The sequence below is a fragment of the Heptranchias perlo genome, chromosome 3 (assembly GCF_035084215.1).
Source record: "Heptranchias perlo isolate sHepPer1 chromosome 3, sHepPer1.hap1, whole genome shotgun sequence".
In the NCBI taxonomy this organism is placed as follows: domain Eukaryota; kingdom Metazoa; phylum Chordata; class Chondrichthyes; order Hexanchiformes; family Hexanchidae; genus Heptranchias; species Heptranchias perlo.
In genome coordinates, this window is record NC_090327.1 from 63,314,016 (window position 1) to 63,330,084 (window position 16,069).

General features: G+C 44.2%; 1 protein-coding gene and 1 long non-coding RNA gene across 2 annotated transcripts in view; one reads left to right on the forward strand and one right to left on the reverse strand.

Annotated features, from left to right (window-relative positions):
* The window catches only part of LOC137314905 (peroxidasin homolog), a 573,760-nt gene that overhangs the window by 479,653 nt on the left and 78,038 nt on the right, over window positions 1-16,069 (reverse strand). The window lies entirely within an intron of this gene.
* Window positions 1-16,069, forward strand: part of LOC137306369 (uncharacterized) — a 45,929-nt gene that overhangs the window by 28,951 nt on the left and 909 nt on the right. The window contains exon 2 of the long non-coding RNA XR_010958863.1: window positions 13,812-14,289. This is a non-coding gene — a long non-coding RNA (uncharacterized lncRNA). The remainder of the gene's footprint in view (window positions 1-13,811; window positions 14,290-16,069) is intronic.

A 16,069-nucleotide genomic window follows, 5' to 3' on the forward strand; every position in this document is an offset into this window, starting at 1 on the left:
AGGCGAGGGGCAGATGTGCGATGAAATGCAGATATCCAATAGTTGCTGTCCGAGATACGCTCTGCCTTTAGCTTTGCGAAAATGACATCTCGCTTTCTGCCTCACCGTTGAAATGTATTGAACAGCGTGAAGTTGCTGTATTTGTGCAGTAGGTACGAACTAAACTCGCCGCAGAAAGATAAATCTTGCCCATTTCAATGTAAGTACTCCTTTAACAACATGATAAGTATTAATTACTGCCTTTCAACCTCTCTGGCACTGAAAATAAACTATTACAAGTATGGAATCTTATTACTTCAGGTTTTAATTGTTGTCAGAGATTTAAAAAATGTAAAGTTTTAAATTTTAAATGTTTTATTTTACTTTTCCTTTCTGTCTCTTCTCTCTCAATCCAATCTTTCTTTCCCTCTCTTTATTTCTCTTCCTGGACCTGATTTGACATTGAATTCACCCACTCTAATTTGCACTTCCTCCTCATTCCTTGCACTGTTTATTTCACAATCCTTCAATCTGATGGATTAAGGAGATACACAGTTGCTTGTCCTGTTCACTCAGGTCCCAGATGCCCTGTTTCCCTCGCTCCCCGCTATCAGCTCACTTTCAGCAACTTGACACACGAAAAATTGAAAAATCTAAACATGCAAGGGCAAGTCTAACGGCAGATGCTGTTAGATGCCCTGCTGCAGCAAATTATGGCCCATAGTCTTTCACATGAATGGATTTCCTTTTCAATGTGCTTCTGATTGTGTTATATGGTGCAGACTGTTAAGTGCTAGTTTAATTGCATAATTATTTTTTTCTTTTTGCTGCAGTAACTATTACTTTCCTGGGCTGTGGAATTGACCTCACCAATTACAGCATAGAAATAAATATCTTTCAAACAACCTCCTCTGGTTGAATTCATTCCAATATTGGAACATCAATGGGACATGACCAAGGTGTCATCAGTTGGCTCAATTATAGTGAGAGCATGAAAGAATCTTTTAACTAGTCAGTTTCCAGCTGTTCCCTTGGGAGTAACTCATTGTGATTTCTTAATATCCTGTCATTTCTATAATTGGGATTGAACATTTAATTAATTCAGAATTGATATTTAGATTTAAAGCCTGCAAAATTTCATCTGACGCTGAAATATAAATAAATATGGTCAGACTTTAAGTAGGGGAGCATTCACTTCACCACCAAAGAATTAGAAAAATATTTTAAATAAGCTAAGCACATGCTGGCATCCCATTCTGCTTCTCATCTTCATCAATAACTTGATGGATGTCATCAAAGCAACTTAGTTCTCTTTTCTGATCACCTCTTATAAAGTACTTAACTCCCCTTCTGAAAGAAAAGTGGCGACTGAATTACTGCAGAAAGATATAGACAAACTGAGTAGTGGGTGGATGAACAGTTATTTTTAATGCTAAAAAGATCAATTCAATAACTTTGTCATAAAAGATTGACTGTATTGTGGCCCACCCATTTCTATTCTACAGGAGGTACAGACTCTCTTCAACTACTATTTATCTTGGCTCGGCATTTGCAGTGTAGCAAATAAAACTCTAGACACATGGGGGGGTGGTAGTTTGAACCCCCAAGAATGGGTGGATTGGGACAAGTGGGAGGGTTAAAGTGACAGATTTTTGGAGCAAGACTGCATCCCGGCTCCAACACACCCACTTCCGGTTTGACCCAGGCATGTTAGGATGTGCGTGCGCAACAGACAACCGGAAGTTCTGCCGGCACTTAAAGCCAGCGGGCCGATATTTAAAGGGCCAATTTAGGTACTTGAAAGACTTAAGGGGCTCAATTTTGAAATGGTGGCGGGTTGGCAGTGGGAGGGGGAGAAGGTGCACGTGGCAAACCCAAATAAAAATAACTTACCTTTTCCGACGCGATCGCGATGTAATTGATAACGATTAAAGTTCTTTCCGGGTTGCGCGCCTGGCAGCCAGCCTGATTGACAGGAGCTGCAATGCGAGGGTGGGGGGGGGGGGGGGGGGCGGGGAAGAGAAAGAGAGAGAGTGAGACGTCATCTGGCGTTGGAACAGAGAGTGGAGGACGCTGAAGATCGGGGGGGGGTGCGGGGAAGAGTGGAAAATCGGGGGGGGAAGGTGGAAATTGGGGGAGGAGAGGGACATCGGTGGTGGGGGGGGAGAGAGGGGCAGATCGGAGAGGGACATCGGGGGGGGGGGGCAGAGGGCCATCGGAGATTTGGAGGGAGAGGGGGACATCGGAAAGGGAGACATCGGACATCGGAGCAGGGTGGAAAGGTAGGTTGATTTTGTGTTTTAACTTTGTACAATGGGTTTTTATTTAATTTATTTAGTTTATTTTTGCCTGATCCGGCCCTTTATGTCTGGAAGCTATGGGAAAGCCGCTCAGGTAAATTTAAAATCATTTCAACTATCTACTATGTCAGAAATAAAGTACTTTAAGTACCTCAATGAGGTATATTTGGTTCTTTAACTATCATCCTGCCGGCTTTGTGAAGCAGGTGATCACAGACGCATCTGTGGGGAACTCGGAAGTCGGCAGGTTGGAGTCGGGTTTCGAACCCACTCAGGATTTTCGCAGCCACCCCCCGCCCCCAACGCACCCGCAATTTGATTTTAAAATTGAACCCTAGGTGTTTAATCCATTGTGGATTCTGCAACAGAATCGAATTTAACTTCTCCTGAATGTGTCTCCCATGTCTTCTGAAGCATGCCATCGAAACGGAGCTCATGAGCCGAAGCTCATTTGGCCCTTTAAACCAATGATTGACACATCTCAATAAAAGGTGAGGTATTGCAGCTGGGCACTCAGTTCTCTCAGACAAACCTTTGGCTGGGAGTTCTTCGTGTTTAGACTGAGATTTATTTGTTGAGACTGAGAATTTTTATGTTCACACAAATTTACCAACATTTTGGGCCCCCTCGAACTGACACCATCAGGATGGGGGGTGGGGGGTTGGGCACAATGGATCTATTCCACAGTACATCTGTAGCAGGCATGGTGTGCAGTTCAGGGATCTGTCGGTGCACAAGACAGAGGTGCACAACAAGGACCTGGAGTAGAGCAGAGAGAGGAACAACGGAGGGGCCGAGGTCGCAGGATGTACTACCCACATGCAAGGGTCTACGGGCAGAGGCTGAGCTTCCTGGACCGCTCTGAGGAGCAGTGCCTACACAGGCTCAGAATGAGTCGGCAGGTAGTCGCAGACATCTGTACGCTCCTTCATGCAAAGCTACTCCTGGATGGGCCTGGTGGCCACGCCTTATTGCCCGTCGCAGATAAAGTCACCACTGCCCTCAATTTCTTCACCTCTCGATCCTTCCAAGGCATCACTGGGGACATTTCCAAGGCGTCTCAGTCGTCTGCACATAGCTGTATAAGACAGGTGACAGATGGCTTGTTTGCCAGGGCATCCGACTACGTCAACTTCCCCCGTGCCAACATCAGCCAGCCTGAAAGGACAGTGGGTTTCAATGCTCTGGCTGGATTCCCAAGGGTGCAGGATGCAATTGATTGCACACACATAGCAATCTAAGGACCTCCACATGAGCCAGGACTGTTCATCAACCGAAAGGGATATCACTCCATCAATGCACAGCTGATGTGAGACCACCAGAGGAGGTTTCTGCAGGTGTGTGCCAGATTCCCTGACAGCTGCAACGATTCCTTCATTTTGCGTGAGTCCAACATCCCGGACCTCTTCCACATACAAGACAGACTTAAGAGCTGGCTCCTTGGAGACAAGGGATACCCCCTGCAGACGTGGCTCATGACACCTGTGAGAAACCCAAATAACGAGGCACAGCAGTGGTACAACCAGAGCCACATGACCACCAGGTGTGTCACTGAGCAAGCCATAGGAATGCTGAAGGTGCGCTTCAGGTGCCTGGATCGATCTGGGCGAGCCCTTCAGTACTCACCGGCGAGGGTGTGCAAAATAATCGTTGTGTGCTGCGTCCTGCACAACATCGCTCAGCAGAGAGGATTACAGGTGGAGGAGGTGAAATGCGCTCATGAAGCATCCTCAACTGCTGGCAACATTAAAGATGAGGATGAGGAGGAAAATGAAGATAGGGTCCCTTCGCCAGAGCAGCGGCGTACATAGCTGCCCGTCATGCCAGGAATTCCCGCATCTCTAAAAGGTTCTCATAATGAGATCTGCAAATTGAAGACTTTCAACTATTCAGGCCACCTGGAACAACCACCACCTACATCAACAAACCCCAACCCCCCCCCACCACCCGTTGCATAAAGCAGTCCTTCAACCACACATACACCCATTGCACACACGCCCAATGGGTGGCATCATGCCTTGGCATTCATGATGAGGCACATGAAGGGCGAATTCATAAAAGTGATTCAATAATGGGCAAGACGTGGCAGTGGTGGTGATAATTATAACATTTAATGTGACGCAAAGAGAAAAAATATATAAATTAACAACATGACATTCTCTCAGACACCCTTCTGCAGACCCTTGATGAATTACAAAATCTTCGCATTCCTCTTCCTACCACTTCTATGTGATGCATCCCCTGTGGCTTTAGCAGAGATAGTGGCAGGTTGCTCAGATCCCTGCCCTGACTGCTGAGACACTCTTGGACTACGACCACTGGGTTTTGGAGCCCGTGAGGGCCCCGGCAAAGACTGCTCCACCTGCACCTCTGCAGGGGCAGACTCGGCCATCGGGAGAGGAGGCAGCATTGTGGTTGGGGGGGTCGGGGGGAACAACAGGTGAGAGGTGGGAGCACTTATAGTGGAGTTCCCACTTCCATGTCCCCTTTCGCCATCATTCCTCTCCTGGGCCGGAGCAACATCACTCTCACCACTCTGCTGGCCAGCAGGTTGGTGAGCAGATGTGCTATGTTCCAAGGCCACGGCTAAAGTATCTGCCTGCCTGTTTAAGGTGGCAGACATGTTGGCATCTAGAATCCACATGGCCATCGTCATGGCCTGAACGGACTCATTAGAGAGCCGTGCTTGATGTTCAATGGAGGATATCATGCTCTCCATCACAGACATTCCAGCACTTGCCTGTGCCACCACTCCACCAGCAATGGAATTGGACTCCTCCACCCTCTCCTCTATTGTGGCACGTTTTCCAGTACCTCGCTAAGGTGCAGCTGTACCTCTTATCATTCTGAATCTTAATGATGGCTCCTGGGATTCAGCATCTGTGTCCAGCTGAGCAGAGCTTGGAAAGGAGTATGCTCCCTGACGCAGACTCTCCACAACTACCCCTGCCATCAGTGTATGCTCATGCTCACTTGTGAGTTGTGAATCACCAGGTAACAACCCAACTATCTGTCTAACAGGATCCACCGAAGTGCCAGTATCTGCGCTGGTGCGTGGCTGGATATCCTGTGATGGTGTGCCCTCAGAAGGATTGAACTCCTCAGAGGAATTGCCACCTTCCAAAGCGGCTGACTCTCCTTGAATCCATGAAGGCCCTGGAAGACAACATAAACCAATATTAATTATTCATCGCAGAAGTGACAATCTTTCCAATGACCATACTGAGGTGTGGAACTGATAACATCAATTCATCATGCATGTGAAAGATGTTAAAGTTCTGTCACCAACCATCTGCGGGTTGCCAGTCTCTCCATCTCCGATGGCCAGGCATGCAACCATTCGATTTATGTCTATCGCCTCCTCCTCTGCATCTTAAAGGGTACTATTTATGGTGGGCTCTTTCCAGTTCTACTCCTCCCCCTTGCATTTTGCGCTTTCTTCTCCCACAAGGGGGTAAAGAACTGGCGTATGAGTGACTGAAGGTGACGTGTTCACCCGATGGATGTATTGCTTTGCGTGAGGCTGACAATGCATCAGAGGGTGACTATCAGTCAGATTCATCACATTACATCAGGATTGGGGTGAGTGCCAGTGGTAGGTGCATAAATGGGGAGGTGAGGAAGTGCAGAGAAAGTGTAGGTAAGTTGATGATGAAACTTAAGTGGGTGTGAGGAGTGATGTGAGGGAATAGGCTTGCCAACAGAGTGAGAGAGGTGGCAGGTTCTTTGGTTCTCTTCACAGGATGTGGGTGAATCAGCAAATATACTCACTTTTCCTGACCTGGTTAGGTCGTTGAACCGCTTCCTGCATTGAACCCAGGACATGGGCACCGTGCTCCTGCTGCTCAGCTCCTCTGCCATCCCCAGCCACATAGTGGCAGAAGCAGGTCTCTTCCTCCGGCCAGCTGGGTACAGGACGTCCCTCCTGCTTCTCACACCAGCCTCAAGAGAAGTGTTGCTGAACTGGGGTGCTGCCTTGGCTTTGTGCTGCTCCATTTTTGTTGCTCCTCCTTTCTCCTTCAAAATCCATTTTTGCACTGGCCCTTTATATACTGCAGTTCATAGCAGGTCATTCAGGTGTGCAGTATGCCCACTGTGCAGCTTGGAGACGTGAAACCCAGAAGTAAAATTAATTGCCTTCAATTCAGTTGCAATCTCTCAAACCGACACGCTAAAATTATTTCCGGGTTTCCCACACGACTAATTACCCACCCGCTGAGTTCCCGCTGCCATGCTAAAATCATGCCCCGATTGTCAATTTTCCCATCTGTAACGCCCCATGTGTGGAGGTTCATGGCGTTATGGGCAGGAAAGAGGAATAGAGATCCTTAACATCAAGTCCCTGCCTCTTTTGCAAATGACATGTACTTCTGGTCACCAAAGAGGTGGGCAAGCAAAACTTCGTTCTGACTCTGCCTATGTCTTTTTCGCTCCCTATACATCAGGTACACAACACCTCTACAGGATGCTCATATAATTGGGCATCCAGCATTGCTGGGCACTGAGGAGTACAGGAAGATGAATTTAAAGGGCCAGTAGGAAAAGCAATTGAGCAGTCTTGAGACCATTTCCAGCTCATTTTTCCTATATTTTCTTGGTTTTATTTCCTCGTGGCTCTTTTCGTGAGCATTTATGTGAATTGTTTTTTGTTCAATTATCAATGGGTTTCCCAATGGAAATTTCACTATCTGAGGTGCTGGAAAGAAGGCAAGGAGGACAGACTGAGTGCTCAGACCAGCCACTGGCCAACAACGTGGTTTTCCATTGGCTGGCCTCGAGAGACATTTCACAGGCACTAAGAAGGTTCACAGGCAGAAGTGGAAGTCATGATTCACGACTTTCAAACAATTGCACGTACACAATATAGATGAGGTGGGTTCCATAATATAAAGTGGATGTGAAACCCATTTAAACTTATGTGAAGTCGGGTTTAATAGAACATGTGATGCATGTCAAAATAGGGTAGATTTCTAAACTAAAATGAGTAATTTAATGAGCAACACTTAGCAGGCCTACTCATTTTGTAAAGCTTGGAAGTGTCTTGAATCAAGTATACCCAATTCTCCGATCTCGACATGCAGGCAACAGTTTAGGGACCCCAAACAGTGAGCAAAGATTATTGCTGTGGTTTAATTAGATAAAACTATGCAGGTTACCAGTACTGACAAACTTCCTGCTGCTTATCCAGCCAGGACATCCTACCCATTAAGAGAGTTGTTTGTCCAGAGCTGAGTGGGAAGAATCTCAGCTCTGACTGACAAGTCTGTGACTGTAGGTTATGTTAATGAGCTAGGCTGGCTAGTCAAGCAGGAACAGTGCCCTGGAGTACTGCAAAACTGCCTGGTACAGCTATCAAATTGCCAAGTCTGCCACAGGAGATTGAATCAGTTTCAATCTTCTGTAGCCATGCGTGTCATCTTGAATCCACCTCAACCCCAAGAGACCAAGCTTATCATCCCCTTCCCAAGGAGGATAATCAATAAAAGCAAAATACTGCAAATGCTGGCAATCTAAAAGAAAATACTGGAAACACTCAGCAAGTTAGGGAGAATCTGTGGAGCGAACAGTCAAGTTAACATTTCAGGTGTGGCCCCTTCATCAGAACTGGAAGATATCAAAGATGAACAGTATTTTAAAAAGAACAGAACAAGGAGAATAGGGAGAGGGGGAAAAATGAAAACAGCCAACATTTCTTAACTATGGCTCCCATTTTCTCTTTAGCAAGAGTGTGGGATTGGTATGTTGGTAATTCCAGGCATTGAGGGAAGGAACGGGTTTGTATTTGGAACACCATGCTGGAGACATGGGCTGCATCGTTGGTGTTAATCTGCTTTTTCTTCTACCAGCCTGCTCCAGCTTTGCCAGTTCTTCATGCTTCCCTTTGTACCTGCCAATCCACCACCTCTTCAAGCTATTCACACATCCTCTGGGGGTGAAATTCAACTTCAATGGGCGCAATATGGGTGGTAGAGGATAGGAAAAGAAAATAGGGTGGGATGTACAAAGGGCAGTCGATTCGCCACTGCCCATTTTGCGCTCCCCACCGCAGTTGAATTGTACCCCCTCTGTTTCATGTGTACGTCTTTGATTTCTCTCACTTTTTCTGTTAAAAGTATAGATATGGATACTCAAGCTAAATACTTTTAATTGAAAAGCATATGGGATCCCAGGTTTTCTAAATAGGGGGATAGAGTACAAAAGCAAAGAGGTATGTCCCGATAGGAACAAATGCGTACTCCATAATGGGAAAACAGAAATTCTACCGAGGTGAATTTCTCACTAGCTTGGCTTGGAGACTCTTGAACGTGGTGATGGGTTTCCACACAGGTCAGGTAGCAGGCTGAGTACACAGATATATATTATATATGTTTGTCAACTTAGAATGATGCAGGCTGTAATAAAGACAGAAATGTTAGAAAAATAGAGTTAGTCAGTCAGCACCTATAAAGAAAAAACAGATAACTCTTTTGGGTTTAGAACTTTTGGCAGAACACCTGAAACGTTCACTTATCTTTTCCCTTTTCAAATGTTGTCGGGCTTATTCTATAGGATTTTCTGTTTTTATTTCAGATTTCCCGGAATTGTGGCTTTCTTTCTTTTTACCCCGGAGTACACAGATATATATTATATATGTTTGCAATTACAAAGTATCAAGTACAGAAATCTATCAATGATACAAAGGAGACAGCTGATGGGTTCAGTAGCCTGTGAACAGATTTTGATCTTTACCAATCATTCTCTCTTCATCTTTGTTTCAAACGTCTGCCCTCCTATATCAGTTCCAATGTACGAGGATTTATATGCTAGGGTAGAGGTATTTAAACCGGGAATCAGGGGGAAACCTCTCCAGTGGCTGGAGTCATACCTAGCACAAAGGAAGATGTTAGTGGTTTTTGGAGGCCAATCATCTCAGCCCCAGGACATTGCTGCAGGAGTTCCTCAGGGCAGTGTCCTCAGCCCAACCATCTTCAGCTGCTTCACCAATGACCTTCCCTCCATCATAAGGTCAGAAATGGGGATGTTCGCTGATGATTGCACAGTGTTCAGTTCCATTCGCAACCCCGCATGCAGCAAGACCTGTACAACATCCAGGCTTGGGCTGATAAGTAGCAAGTAACATTCGTGCCAGATAAGTGCCAGGCAATGACCATCTCCAACAAGAGAGAGTCTAACCACCTCCCCTTGACATTCAACGGCATTACCATCGCTGAATCCCCCACCATCAACATCCTGGGGGTCACCATTGACCAGAAACTTAACTGGACCAGCCATATAAATACTGTGGCTACAAGAGCAGGTCAGAGGCTGGGTATTCTGCGGCGAGTGATTCACCTCCTGACTCTCCAAAGCCTTTCCACCATCTACAAGGCACAAGTTAGGAGTGTGATGGAATACTCTCCACTTGCCTGGATGAGTGCAGCTCCAAAACAGTCAAGATGCTCAACACCATCCAGGACAAAGAAGCCCACTTGATTGGCACCCCATCCACCACTCTAAACATTCACTCCCTTCACCACCGGCGCACAGTGGCTGCAGTGTGTACCATCCACAGGATGTACTGCAGCAACTCGCCAAGGCTTCTTGAACAGCACCTCCCAAACCCACGACCTCTACCACCTAGAAGGACAAGAGCAGCAGGCACATGGGAACAACACCACCTGCATGTTCCCCTCCAAGTCACACACCATCCCAACTTGGAAATATATCGCCGTTCCTTCATCGTCGCTGGGTTAAAATCCTGGAACTCCCTTCATAACAGCACTGTGGGAGAACCTTCACCACACGGACTGCAGCGGTTCAAGAAGGTGGCTCACCACCACCTTCTCAAGGGCAATTAGGGATGGGCAATAAATGCTGGCCTCGCCAGCGACGCCCACATCCCATGAACGAATAAAAAAAAGGATTCGATAGAGTAGATACAGAGAAGCTATTTCCTCTGGTGGAGAACCCAGAAAAAAAGGGGGCACAATCTTAAGATTAGAACTAGGCCATTCAGGAGTGAAATCAGGAAACACTTTTTCACCCAAGAGGTAGTGGAAATCTGGAACTCTCTGCCCCAAAAGGTTGTGGATGATGGGACAATTGAAATTTCCAAGACTGAGATCGGTAGATTTCTGTTAGGTAACGGCATCAAGGGATATGGAGTAAAGTTGGGTAAATGGAGTTGAGGTACAGACCAGCCATGACCGAATTGAATGGCAGAACAAGCTTGAAGGGCTGAATGTTCCTATGTAGTCACACTGGTGAGTGGAATTATTTATTGAGTGCTGTGGAAAGATTGTCAATAGCCTATATATATGCAAGTTTGTTCTTTCTTTATTGTTAGTATGTTCACAAACTATAAATGGTGATAATTGAGGGATACACTACAACTTTTGCGGCACATTAAAGCCGTGCTTCCTTTCACCAATGCCAAAGATGCAGTATAAAGCCAGAGTCAGGCAGGGCCTAAGCTGCCTCTGGAGAGAAGCAGTGTGAGGCTGTGGAAAGGGTAGTCTCACACCACTTGGGTTTGAGAGCCCATGGAGTGCAACTCCAACGAGTTGTCAAACTGGATTTAAAAAGTGCCCAAGAGATCGTTTCAACCTCCTTAGCCCTTTTTAAACCCACCTAAAATTAATCTAAATGTTTAGATAATGCAGATGCTGCCTTCTTTACTGTCTAAACATTTAAGTTTTAACAGCTGAGACGGGAACTCTCTCATGAGCAGGAGAATTGAAGTTCCAGCCAGGCAGGAGGCAGGCAGTGTAAATAAAGAACTGCCTGGCTGCAATACTGGTCTGAGACAGACAGCTACAGAATCAGAATTCTGTATATTTGATTTTAAGTTCACTGTTTTTGTGTTTCTCTTGATGGCTTATATGCCAAATGTGCTGCATGGTGTGGCACTAATTCATTCAGATCAGAAAGGTCCCGATTTAACTCCAGGTCTGTGCTAAATTACCTGATCTCAAGCAGAGTGATGATGATGGTACAACAATTGATTTCAGTAACCTTTGGGTGGAGAGACAGATCCTGCTCTTGATTTCTATCCAATGCTGAAAAATGCATGCCTGTGGACATTGTGTGAGAACAGGATCAGACCCATGCCCTTGTGATCAAATAGCCTGGTGACATTCACCAACTGGGCTCATTCACAAAGAAAAATGAAAAAATGTTTTCTTTTACAATTTTGCAGAACAAGCTATTCATACAGAAAACTGTTCTGTTAAATCACCTGACATTTAAGTTTTAAAATTCCCTATGTTGACAACGTTATGTAATTGTGTTGCTGGGAGATAATCTTAATCGCTGGGAGTGCATGTTGTGAAATTGTGAGTACACTTTGCATAATTTTCCACCCATTGAAATGAATGGATGGAAAATCACAGGGACTGTGCCTGTGGTTTCTCGATATGTGCTCCCGGTGGCCGAGTTTCTGGGTTGGGAGCGTTCATTCATAAAATTGTCCCTGTATAATTTGTCAATGCAATTTAGCCAGCAGTAGTAAGAGCTTGACATAATCTCCCAAGTAGTGTGCAGCTGCGGTCTGTGAAGTAAAAGTATTAACTTTAAATTGCTTTTACCTTGTATGTAAAATTATAAAAATAAACGAATGCAGGGTGCTGGATATCGAAGGAGTGTACTGTGTATTAATTAGAAGCTGTTTGGAGTCTTTTCCTTTGAGTCTTCACACAAAGACACAACATAAAATCTGGTGTAAAAGTTTGACCTTCATGGACTATGTCCTTTGAATATAGTAGATTGAGTTATTTATTTTTTTAAAATCAAAATGGTAATTACAAAGAAAGGAACTTACATGGGTAAATTCATCCATCCCATGCACTCAATCGGGAGCCTTGCTCAAAAAAACACAGGTTGAAGAATCTGTACTAGTGTAGCACCACTATTGCTGATGCAAGCTCCCTTTGAGAGCGGATCTCTGCTGGCAGTGCGGGATCGATGAATTCAACCGATAGGGTAGTGTGAATTATATACTGCTTTTACAGTATTTTGCAATCATATCTGAATCTGAAGTGAGGTTAACAAGGCTATGTTCACAACGCCGTGGGAAGTGTTTTGCATAATAGCACAGCATACGATATCAGTTTGTGGATTTACTTTGAAGTTTGTCTGCAAACCAAAACGTCTACTTTCCCAGCTGTGAGAAGCAGTTGGCAAAAAGGGTTTGGTAGCACTTAGGTGGTAGTTGTTAATTTAAAAGTACTTGAGTTTGGATTTTGAAATATTCTACAGGCAGTACATTTTTAGCTTCCCCCCTTCCTGGCTGGAACTTTAACTATCCTGTTTAAGAGAGAGCTCTTTTTTTACAGGCCTGGATACTTGCATGCTCAGAGCTGTCTTCCAAGAGTTAGAAATTTAAATGTTTAGAGAATGGGGGGATATGAGTCATCGAAACATCAAAATGAAGTTCAGGTAGGTTTACAAAGTGTCCGTGGGGTCCAATGGATTTACACTCAAACCAAAGCAGTGTGAAACTACCCCCACCTGGGAGTCTCATTTTGCTTCCCTCCAGAGTCAGGTTTTTCCAGTTTGCAATGCCAGTTTAGTGTTGGTATAAAGCTAAAATTACTTCATACTGACATAAAACTTGCAGTATAAATGCACCCTCAGTTACATTAAAAGCAATTACCTGACATTTGGTTTCTCAAACACATACACATTGTTCTTTCAGAAACAAATAAAATCAGGCCCCACTCATACAATTTTTAAAAAATTCAACATATAGATTTTTGGAAAGCTGCTATTTGTATAATGTGCCAAAATACACATTCATTGAAAGAGTGTGAGTGAAAAATGGACAGTGTGACCACGCTGCCTAATTGTCCAAAGGAAATTAGGAGTTTTACAGTTTGAAAGTGATGTTCACTGTGATAATTGGTAAATTCAATGGATAGATTTTCAATGAACCGCACTAAGGTGTTGCGACTCAGACACCTGTTGTAGACACCACCTGATTTTCATTGCCATTGATTTCAATAGAAATTAAAATCGGGTGGTTTCTATAATGGGCGGCTGATCCACAACACCAGTTTTACACCTGGGCAGCAGGTTGAAAATTTATTCCAATATTTTTCCAAGTGAAAAACATACATGGCAATGTGGGTTATTTTTGAATAGCATCTGAAGGTTAGCCTGGCATAAACCCAGGTCCTACATGGATTGTATGTATTCATTACATGCCTGTGCATGAAACCTGGATTTATTCATTTGCATCAGTCTGTTTCCCCAAAATGTTTGATCTAAAAGCTACTGCCTGGTAGAGGGATTTTAAATTTATAACTCTGTAATCAGTGCAAAGAAATCAAATGCAATATTTTACTTTTTTGCATCCTATCACAGTATCAACTCTTAGGTAAGACGTAGCATGAATTAGATGCAGTGCACTTTAACACTGTGCCTTAAAACATACCTTAATATAAACTTCAAAAAGTAACCAATGAGTACCAATGAGATATTTCAATTTGACAAGCTCACAATCCTTGTTTCGCAAATATAACTCAGTGCACAGGCATATTTATCTTCTTACAGAAAAATCCACCTTCGACAGAAGATAGCGCACAGACAAGTGGAAGGACATAGCAGGTCAAGCAGCTCAACTCCTTCAAATATGCTATCATGGAGCTGATCAGCTAAAAAATTGTATACAGATGAGTGCCCCATAAGTTGGAGGAGATAATTACACTTCAGATTTGTATAATTCTAATTGCATACTTCCAATCTTCTTGGAGACAGACTGCAGACTCCCCACCAGACAACCATGAATGAAGGATTCAGGAACCTTGTCGCAGTGTAATGTTCCATGTTGACGTTAGGACTCAGCCTCCACCAGGGACATACAAGAAACAAACTAGAAACAGAGGGATAAAGGGAAGTTTCTCAAGCTGCCACCAGTTGCTTGCCTGCAATGACCTCTAAACAACTAATAAGAAGTCCCTAAAGCAAACAAGACCATGCAGCTGGAACAGGAGAGGCTATTCCTGGCACAGAGGCAAAAGCACAGGGCGAGGTAAGTTGTTTCCCAAATCACAAGCAGCTCCGCAGGAGACCTCTCAACAAGTAGGCAAAACAGGAACTGAACCATGGGAGGCCTTCAAGGAAGAGTTGGTTCGGGTACAAAGTAGACACTTCCCTACGAGGGGGAAAGGAAGGGCATCCAATGCTAGAGCTCCCTAGATGACTAAAGGTATACAGATTAAAATGAAACAGAAAAAGGAGACTTATGACGAATGTAGGATTCATAATACAGTAGAGAATCAGGCTAAATACAGAAAGTAGAGAGGAGATCTAAAAAAGGGAAGAGAGAGTATGAGAATAGGTTAGTGGCTAACATAAAAGGGAACCCAAAAGTCTTTTATAAACATATAAACAGTAAAAGGGTAGCCAAAGGAAGCGAGGGACCGATTAGGAACAAAAAAGGAGATCTTCTTTTGGAGGCAAAGTGCATGGCTGGGGCACTAAATGAATACTTTGCATCCATCTTCACTAGAAAAGAGGATGCTGCCATTGTAGCAGTAAAGGAGAAGGTAGTAGCAATATTGGATAGGATAAAAACAAAGAGGAAGTACTTCAAAGATTGGCAGTACTCAAAGTAGAAAAGTCACCCAGTCCAGATGGGATGTATCCTAGGTTCCTGAGGGAAGTAAGGGTAGAAATTGCGGGGGCTCTAGCCACAATCTTCCAATCCTCCTTAGATATGGAGATGGTGCCGGAGGACTGGAGGGTTGCAAATGTCACACCCCTGTTCAAAAAAGGGGAGAGGGAAAAACCCGACAACTACAGGCCAGTCACCCGAACGTTGATGGTGTGGAAACTTTTAGAGACAATAATCTGGGACAAAATTAATTGGCACTTGGAAAAGTATGGGCTAATAATTGAAAGTCAGCACGGATTTGTTAAAGGAAAATCATGTTTGACCAACTTGATTGAGTTCTTTGATGTAGTAATGGAGAGGGTTGATGAGGGTAGTGCGGTTGATGTTGTGTATATGGACTTTCAAAATGCATTTGATAAAGTAACACATAATAGGATTGTTAGCAAAATTAAAGCCCATGGGATTCAAGGCACATTGGCAGCATGGATACAAAATTGGCTAGGGAACAGAAAGCAGAGAGTAGTGGTGAACGGTTGTGTTTCAGACAGGAGGAAAGTATACAGTGGTGTTCCCCAGAGGTCAGTATTGGACCACTGCTCTTTTTAATATATATTAATGATCTGGACTTTGGTATCGAGGGTACAATTTCAAAGTTTGCCAATGACACAAAACTCGAAAATGTAGTAAACAATGTGGAGGATAGTAACAGATTTCAGGTGGACATAGACAGACTGGTGAAATGGGCAGGCATATGGCAGTTAAAATTTAACGCTAAGAAGTGTGAAGCGATGCATTTTGGTAGGAAGAATGAGGAGAGGCAATATGAACTAAATGGTACAATTTTAAAGAGGTTGCAGGAACAGAGAGACCTGGGGGGTGCACTTACACAAATCTTTGAAAGTGGCAGGACAAGTTGAGAAGGCTGTTAAAAAAATATATGGGATCCTGGGCTTTATTAATAGAGGATTAGAATACAAAAGCAAGGAAGTTATGCTAAACCTTTGTAAAACACTGGTTAGACCTCAGTTGGAGTATTGTGGCCAATTCTGGGCACCACGCTTTAGGAAGAATGTCAAGGCCTTAAAGATGGTGCAGAAGAGATTTACTAGAATGATGCCAGGGATAAGGAAGGGAGGAGCACAACAGAATGATCACAACGTACTTGTATACATATCACAAGGGGTAGGCTTGACAA